Source organism: Schistocerca americana, chromosome 2, assembly GCF_021461395.2.
Source record: "Schistocerca americana isolate TAMUIC-IGC-003095 chromosome 2, iqSchAmer2.1, whole genome shotgun sequence".
Taxonomy (NCBI): domain Eukaryota; kingdom Metazoa; phylum Arthropoda; class Insecta; order Orthoptera; family Acrididae; genus Schistocerca; species Schistocerca americana.
Genome location: NC_060120.1, coordinates 447,465,079 through 447,474,692, shown reverse-complemented (window position 1 = coordinate 447,474,692; position 9,614 = coordinate 447,465,079). Strand labels below are relative to the sequence as shown.

At 42.5% G+C, this 9,614-nt stretch overlaps 1 non-coding gene across 1 annotated transcript; it reads left to right on the top strand.

Moving 5' to 3' along the window:
• The first annotated feature begins 8,702 nt into the window (after positions 1-8,702).
• Trnal-caa lies at positions 8,703-8,777 on the top strand. Its single transcript has one exon. It is a non-coding gene; the product is annotated as a tRNA-Leu (tRNA).
• The last annotated feature ends 837 nt before the right edge of the window (positions 8,778-9,614 follow it).

Below are 9,614 nucleotides of genomic sequence, written 5' to 3'. Positions count from 1 at the left end.
AATTTACTTTTGTTTCCTTTACTGCTTGCTCAATATACAGATTGAATAACGTCGGGGATAGGCTACAATTCTGTCTCACTCCCTTCCCAATCACTGCTTCCCTTTCATGTCCATGAATCCAAACTGTTCTTCCCCAAGGTCAGCTTCTACCAGTTTTTCCATTCATCTGTAAAGAATTCAAGTTAGTATTTTGCAGCAATGACATATTAAACTGATAGTTCGGTAATTTTCACATCTGTCAACACCTTCTTTATTTGGGATTGGAATTATTATATTCTGCTTCAAGTCTGAGGGTATTTCGCCTGTCTCATACATCTTGCTCACCAGATGGTAGAGTTTTGTCAGGACTGGCCCTCCCAAGGCTGTCAGTAGTTCTAATGGAATGTTGTCTACTCCTGAGGCCTTGTTTCAACTCAGGTCTTTCAGTGCTCTGTCAAACACTTCACTCAGTTATCATATCACCCATTTCATCTTCATCTACATCCTCTTCCATTTGCATAATATTGTCCCCAAGTACATCGCCCTTGTATAGATCCTCTATATACTCCCTCCATCTTTCTGCTTTCCCTTCTTTGGTTAGAACTGGGTTTCCATCTGAGCTCTTGATATTCATACAAGTGGTTCTCTTTTCTCCAAAGGTCTCTTTAATTTTCCTGTAGGCAGTATCTATCTTACCCCTAGTGAGATAAGCCTCTACATCCTTACATTTGTCCTCTAGTCATCCCTGCTTAGCCATTTTGCACTTCCTGTTGATCTCATTTTTGATACGTTTGTATTCCTTTTTTGCCTGCTTCATTTACAGCATTTTAGTACTTTCTCCTTTCATCTATTAAGTTCAATATTTCTTCTGTTACCCAAGGATTTCTACTAGCCCTCGTCTTTTTACCTACTTGATCCTGTGCTGCCTTCACTACTTCATCCCTCAAACCTACCAATTCTTCTTCTACTGTATTTCTTTCCCCCATTTCTGTCAATTGTTCCCTTATGCTCTCCCTGAAACACTGTACAACCTCTGGTTTAGCCAATTTACCCACGTCCCATCTTCTTAAATTCCCACCAGTTTCTTCAGTTTTAATCTACAGTTCATAATCAATAGATTGTGGTCAGAGTCCACATCTGCCCCTGAAAATGTCTTACAATTTAAAATCTGGTTCCTAAATCTCTGTCTTACCATTATATAATGTATCTGAAACTTGTAAATATCTCCAGGCTTCTTCCATGTATACAACCTTCTTTCATGATTCTTGAACCAAGTTTTAGCTATGATTAAGTTATGCTCTGCGCAAAATTCTACCAGGCGGCTTCCTCTTTCATTTCTTAGTCCCAATCCATATTCACCTACTACGTTTCCTTGTCTCCCTTTTCCTACTATCGATTTCCAGTCACCCATGACAATTAAATTTTCGTCTCCCTTCACTATCTGAATAATTTCTTTTATCTCATCATACATTTCATGAATTTATTCGTCATCTGCAGACCTAGTTGGCATATGAACTTGTACTAATGTAGTAGGCGTGGACTTCGTGCCAATCTTGGCCACAATAATGCGTTCACTTGTGTTTGTAGTAACTTACCAGCACGCTTATTTTTTTTATTCATTATTAAACCTACTCCTGCATTGCCCCTATTTGATTTTGTATTTATGGCCCTGTATTCACCTGACCAAAAGTCTTGTTCCTCCTGCCACTGAACTTCACTAATTCCCACTATATCCAACTTAAACCTATCCACTTCCCTTTTTAAATTTTCTAACCTACCTGCCGATTAAGGGATCTGTCATTCCACGCTCCTATCCGTAGAACGCCAGTTTTCTTTCTCCTGATAACGGCGTCCTCTTGAGTAATCCTCGCCCGGAGATCCGAATCGGGGAATATTTTACCTCCTGAATATTTTACCCAAGAGGACGCCATCATCATTTAACCATACACAAAGCTATATGTCCTTTGGAAAAAATTACGGCTGTAGTTTCCCCTAGCTTTCAGCCGTTTGCAGTACCAGCACAGCAAGGCCATTTTGGTTAGTGTTACAAGGCCAGATCAGTCAGTCATCCAAATTGTTGTCCCTGTAACTACTGAAAAGGGTGCTGCCCCTCTTCAGGAACCATGCATTTTTCTGGCCTCTCAACAGATACCCCTCCGTTGTGGTTGCACCTACGGTACGGCTATCTGTATCGCTGAGGCACACAAGCCTCCTCACCAACGGCAGGGTCCGTGGTTCACGGTGGTGGGGGTCAGAAAGCATATGTCTGATTATTGGAAAGATGTAATCACCAGATGTCAAATATCAGAGAGCTCGTTTTACTTGAGCTAGAACTGCACCTTTAACATGAGTATCAGATTTTTTAATAGAGCTCAAATCACACCTCCACATACCAAGGGAGGTGGTGAAGAGGTCATAGCACTGGACTCGCATTCGGGAGGACGATGATTCAAATCCCTGTCCCGCTATCCTGATTTAGGTTTTCTGTCATTTCCCTAAATTGCTTCAGGGAAAATGCTGGGATGGTTCCTTTGAAAAGGCATGACCAACTTCCTTCCCCATCCTTCCCTAATCTGATGGGACCGATGACCTGACTGTTTGGTTCCCTCTCCCAAACCAACCAACCAACAAACCAACTCCACAAGGAGACTTACTCGAATTCTGGTTTGCTGAATTTATTTGAACTTGTGCAGAACCGCTTCATGCAACAAAGTCACTGGCCTACTCGTATTAAAACGCCAGTAAGCAGTAATACTATTTGTAGAGAGCTAATGTCCACTTACCACAACCCAAGAAGACACACTACAGTAATTTTAGTCATAAGATACGCCATCCTTGTCACTTGAACAAATTATTTTTAGAGGCTATCATCTACATCTAAAGCTTCTCACAAAGATTTTGCCCACTTATAGTTTCTAACAAACCAGCGATTTCAGTCCACAGATTCCGAACGATATCCCGATTTCGAAATTTTTCATCCTCAGGATGGTACGAACATCTGCTTTGACTTAATTTATCGGTTTCTCAGAGCTAATGTTTCGTGTCGTGTCGGCCATTATGACCGAAAAAACATACTGATTTGAATTTCGAAGATTGTCACCCGAAATCTGTACGTTCAGGTGATGAGGCTAGCTACATAGTGTGACCGCTCACTAATGTTGCATTGGTTTGAAAAGATCGACCGTCTTCGGCTGATGTCGGTCGTTGGCGGAATCCACCGATTTCGGTGCCACTGTGACCGCAAACTTAAAGGTTGCGGGAAATACTGTGAATGTTGGTTTGAAAAGCGTTAATTTCAAAGTAAATTTCTTTTTACGCATGATGCATTATGTCACGTGTGAAATAAACGGGACGAATTTCTGAAATCACACAACGTTTGACTCTCACTCAAAACTTAACACTTCGAGGGCCAGCTAATTAGAAAAATTTTAGGCCCACAAGAGCAGATATTTACGTCGTTACTTAAAATTTTAGAGGCACATCTGAGATTGATATTTCTTAAAGGATAACACACGCAAAAAGACCAATATTATAAGTGAAAGATTAGCTTTTCAAGTATCTATACTATATGTGTATTAATTTAACCATCAATTGTTCCTGTTTCTGTGTTTGTGCTGCATAACAGTGACGTTGCTACTGGTTGACCACATCATGCAGCCTATGCGCTGAATAGCTGCTGTCACTGGCTGGTGAGATCATGTGGCATCAGCTATGATTGGCTGACAAAAGCTCATTACAATCACGATTTCAAAGCTTCGGAAACTAATGTGCTGCGTCTGGTAAAATTCGTGTTTGAACTTTCGTAATATGAAAATATGTGGGGTACATGTCACCTTGCACCAAAGATCTTTCCAAAACGCGTTTTTTTTTTTTTTTTGCTAGATTTCTATTCGTTAATTGCTGAGAAGGTCTACGCCGATACATGAAAACCTTCACCATTCAAAGGATTGATAAGTTTTACAGTACTGCGGGAAAGTGTATTGTCACTTAATACAGAAAAAATATACTTTCGCCCAACATATATAGCGTATTTATACAAGGGAGAAAGGGTATTTTTAAACTGTGAAAAACCGGGATTTTTTTTCTTGTTGTGTATACACCCAGTAATCACAAGATGCTTGTGAGATGCACTCACAGTTGTAAAGGTTATTTCATTGTGGAGTCATAAATAATGTTAATAATTATCAACAAATGCCCACTCATCTTCCTATGTCAAAAATCTCAGTTAACTAAAGAAAAGTGTCAGTAGTTAAAACTTCCTGGATGAGAGGCTGTGGTCGATCTGTGAAACTATTTCTTCCTGACGTTTCGTTACCACCTACAGGCAACATTTCCCGAGGTGAGTCAATGACTGACTGCCAGGCCTTTTTTTCTTTTTTTTTTCTTTCTTTATTGTATTTCAATTCCCCATTGGGGCGGGCTGGCAGCAGTATATGCACTGCTCTTCAGCTGAAAGGCATAGAACATGGAATAGAAGACATTTAAAAATAAGATAAAGGATAAAATATGGTGTACATAGATTTAAAAAAGGGGGAACATTATGGAAGACAATAGAGAAAAGGGGCGACTGTAAAATGGAGATAAAAACCGTAAAAAAGTAGTGCACACAAAAAACCACACACTGGGACAACTAAAAGAACACAAGGCGAAGTATGACCGGAGCATAAAAGTATCGACAGACAGTGTAGCACCACATAACAATCACTGACATTAACACTATGTACAAGTCCAGCAAACAATTCAAATCACACCTCTCGACGCACAGGAGAACAGCACCAAACACAACACTGACATAGCACACTGATGACGATGAGCAAAATGGAGGATCTGCCAGGCGCAAGGAGATGAGGGAGAAGGAAAGAGGGGATGGAAGGGTAGAGGGGGGGGAGACAGGTGGGGGGCGCGCCGAAGAGGGCCGGGGAGGGAAGGACATGGGAGGGAAAGAGGCGAGGATGGGGTGCAGTGACTCGGGGGGGGGGGGAAGAGGAAAATCCGCTCTGGGAGACGGAGGGGAGAGGAAAAGGGGGCCCTGGGGAGGGGGCAACAAGGCCCGGTTACAGTTGGAGGGAAGGGTATATGTTATGGCGAAGTTCAACATCCGGGAGGGGGAGGTGCTCGAAATTGCCCTGATGAAGGAGATGGAGGGTGCGGAGGTGGAGAGAGGGAGGGATACAGCGATAGAAGCGCGGCAGTCGGTCAGGGGTGGAGAGGAAGGAGGAAACCAGGGGGTGAGGGAATCAAGCCTACAGACAGTGTAAGGGATGCGGAGATGTTGGAGAAAAAGGAAGAGGTGCGGGAAGGGGATGAGGCCGTACAGGAGCCATGAGGGGGACGAGGAAGGACGATATGGAAGGCAAGGTGGATTGCATGGTGTTCGAGGATTTGGAGGGCCTTGTAAAAGCGGATGGGTGTGGAGATCCAGTCAATGCTGGCATAACAGAGGATAGGATGGGTGAGAGATTTGTAGGTGTGGAGGACAGTGGAAGGATGCAATCCCCATATCCGGCCAGAGAGGAGTTTCAGGAGACAGAGGTGGGAATGGGCCTTCTGCTGGATGGTCAGGAGGTGAGGGGTCCAGGTGAGGTGACGGTTCAGGGTGAGGCAAGGTATTTCTGGGTGCTGGTGAGCTGGATGGGACGACCATAAAGGGTGAGGTAGAAATTATGGAAACGGAAGGAGTGGTTGGTGCGGTCTATGAGATTGCTTGGGTTTTGGAGGGGTTGAGACGAATGAACCAATGGTTACACCAAGTGGTGAACTGGTCAAGGTGGGTTTGGAGGGTACGTTGAGAAACCTTGAGGGGTAGGATAGAGAGCCAGAAAGGCGGTGTCATTAGCATATTGGAGAAGGTGGACAGGTGGGGGTGGCTTGGGCGTATCAGCCGTGTACAAGGGATAAAGGAGAGTGGAGAAGACAGAGGCCTGGGGGATGCCAGCAGCAGGATAAAAGATACGAGAGTTGGTGTTGTGGAGGGTGTCATAGGAAGGACGGTGCGAGAGGAAGGAAGTGACCAGATGGGCAAAATTGATAGGCAGGGCGTGGGTTTAGAGTTTAAAGAGGAGACCGAGATACCACACACGCTCATAGGCATTTTAGAGGTCGAGGGAAACAAAACTGGCGGAGCAATGGTAGTTAAGTTGGAGGGAGAACTGCCAGGCCGTGGAGGTCCTTTTTATATATAGCTCGTAGAGGGCGCCACTATACATCACATGAGGCTGATTATAAATCTGTCTCTGACTAAAATCATTATTCTCAATTGTAAGTAATTGACGGTCACATCGTTGGTGCAAAGTCGGCTGCCATACCTTATCTAACTTTAAGCCTTCCTCTTTTTTTATTTAAATTATTGCGGTGCTTCTGAATCTCTATAGCACTTTTTCCTGGGTGAAAATTCGCTACATATTCGGTGAAAGTACATTTTTTTCTGTGTTAAGTGACAATACACTTTCCCTTAGAGCTGTAAAGCTTATCAACCCTTTGAGTGGATAAGGTTTAATGCACTGACATAGGACTTCCCAGACCTTTGGGGAACGAGATCCAGTAAAAAAGGTTATGTTTGGAAAGATCTTTGATATGTGACAACATATACTCTGCATATTTTCGTATTACAAAAGTATAAATATGAATTCCATCAAACACAGCAAGGTAGCTTCCGAAGCAGTGAAATGGAGATTGGGATGCGCTTTTGTCAGCCAATCATAGCTCACATAATGTGATCTCACTAGCCAATGACAGCATATATTCAGAGCATCGGATATGTGATGCAGTCAGCCAATGGCATCATCACTGGTAAGGAGAGCTAATGCACAGATTGAAAATATTCACGGTTTAAATTAACATACATACAGTATAGCTACAAGAAAAGCTAAGTATTTGCATATAGTGTTGGTCTTTTTTATCGGGTGGTACCCTTTAAGATGTATCAAACACAAATGTGCCAGTAAAATTTTAAAGTGCCTACACATGGACCAAACGAATGACAGCCAAATTGAATGCATGTTGGGATTGTGACTGACTGACCAATGAACATTTCTTGTCACGATATTGCGCATGTAGGACCACCTGACAGCCGACCTCCACACCACTCCATCCAACAAATTGTGCCGTGTATAGTAGCATTGTCGTGCCAAACTCCCAACAAAAGTTCGTCTTTTGTTACTGTGAATGGGATTAAATGCCATTCTTATATACATAGCAGGGTGCAAGGCAGATGAAACTTTAAAGGCAGACTCGAGATGATTCTGGTACACATCATGCAAGGAGTGTAATAACATAGATGCAAGAAATGAAGCACTATAATGGTTTCATGTGGCGCTTAGAGAGAAAAAAAGTTCGTCGAAATTCTGTATTTCTTGTGTTAGGTTTTGTTTCCGATACTTATGAAATTAAAAACAGATATTTCGGTACTCAATTGATGTCACTTCCTAAAATGTTCTTGCTTCATTTTCATAAGTATTAAAAAAGTCCAGCCTACATCCAAGCCCTCTGTGATGAAGAGCTAAGTGTAGGATTTTTTTTTCCAAGTCTAACAGTTCTTAAGTGCTTCATTTATTATGTATCTGTTGTATTTATTAGATGATGTGCTCCACCGCTAAATGTAGCCTTTCTTGTTCGAATTCTAAATCAGTTTCTTAAACTTACAGGTCACCCTTTATGCTACATGCATACACAAGTTAATAATGTGTACATGAATGTCTTTTTCATTTATTTTGCGTTAGCATGATGTATTTCCTCAGTCAAGTGTAAATCACATTGCAGGTTTCAGGAATCAATTTAATTAATAGTTGCTGGGATACTACAGCACTGAATTTGAGGTCCTCTCGACTCTGCTAGTCACTAGAAATCGTAAAGTAGCTAACAACATTTCCTTGCACTTTACAGTTTCTCTCATGAGTGTATTTGTATTCGTTAAAGATGGTTTGATGATGTACAGCAACTCCAAAATGCATGATTCACCCATTATTTTTTGATTGCCAAAATCATCAGACCATGGCTGCTTAAATAACAGAACATGGGTGAATTTCTTTTCTTGCATTAGCCAGTTCTTTGCCCACAGCTTATTCTCAGCTTTTTTGCCCTTGTTGCCTCTAAAACATCCAAGGCAAACCCTCAGTTTTGTTTCTGTGTAAAACCAAGCGAAATCTCGTAGAACTTAAATACAGTGAACTTTTTTAAACAACTCACAACACGACGGCGCTGTAGTCGCTCAATGCAGTTTGTACAGGCATCTAGGGCTAACAGAAATGGGGACGCTCGACTACGAAACAATCCGATACATCAAGAATGAGATTTTCACTCTGCAGCGGAGTGTGCGCTGATATGAAACTTCCTGGCAGATTAAAACTGTGTTCCCGACCGAGACTCGAACTCGGGACCTTTGCCTTTCGCAGGCAAGTGCTCTACCATCTGAGCTACCGAAGCACGACTCACGCCCGGTATTCACAGCTTTACTTCTGCCAGTATCTCGTCTCCTACCTTCCAAACTTTACAGAAGCTCTCCTGCGAACCTTGCAGAACTAGCACTCCAGAAAGAAAGGATACTGCGGAGACATGGCTTAGCCACAGCCTGGGGGATGTTTCTAGAATGAGATTTTCACTCTGCAGCAGAGTGTGCGCTGATATGAAACTTCCTGGCAGATTAAAACTGTGTGCCTGACCGAGACTCGAACTCGGGACCTTTGCCTTTCGCGGCCAAGTGCTCTGTGAGTACCGGGCGTGAGTCGTGCTTCGGTAGCTCAGTTGGTAGAGCACTTGCCCGCAAAAGGCAAAGGTCCCGAGTTCGAGTCTCGGTCGGGCACACAGTTGTAATCTGCCAGGAAGTTTCAAATCCGATACATATCCTTACGGTCTCTTTGCGAGACTAGGGTGCCCATTTCCGCTATTCAGCTCGGGAAGTCGAAAAGCCAATTCAGAAGAACGGTGTACTGAAGATTTGCCACTAACACGTCACTCTTTTTTACGAGTTGTTATAATTGTCAGTTAATGATATAGCGGTCTTAAAAGGCCTCCAGTTCGTTATTGTATGCCTGTCACTTCGCTTGCTGTAGTGCCTTTGGCCTATAAAATGACGTCGAAGTATGTTTAGTTTGTGACTACCAACGCAATGATCGTTGCAAAGTATGAAAAATACGACCTTTTTAACTACACAAAGCACGCCCATTACAGGAACCGCAATAGGCGATTAGAATGTTGCAAAGAAATAGGTGGAGCAGTCAGGTGTGTTTGTAAGTGCTGCACATGATGTAAGAAGAAATTAAATGGACTATAAGGAGTCGTAGACCGTCAAGTGTAGCAAGTAAAGACTAGGTTACATAACTTAAATAAATGTATTTATTTGTGCTTTGAATTACCCAATCTGTCATAAGCTTCCCTTTAAGTGGTTTATATTTTGGTTCACATGTTTGTGTAATAGTAGTCAAATGGTACGCTGTAGGATTCAAGTTCTGTACTGCAAGCCAGAATGGCTTTCGTCTGTTGGTAATAAGCTTAACCTAACCGTGAAAGGATTTAAGCGGAAATTGTATTTTACGTCTACATTTACCTCTATACTCTGCAAACCACCGTCAGGTGCATGGCAGAGAGTATGTACCACAGTACCCATCATGAGAGATTCTTTCCATTCCATTCACGTATAG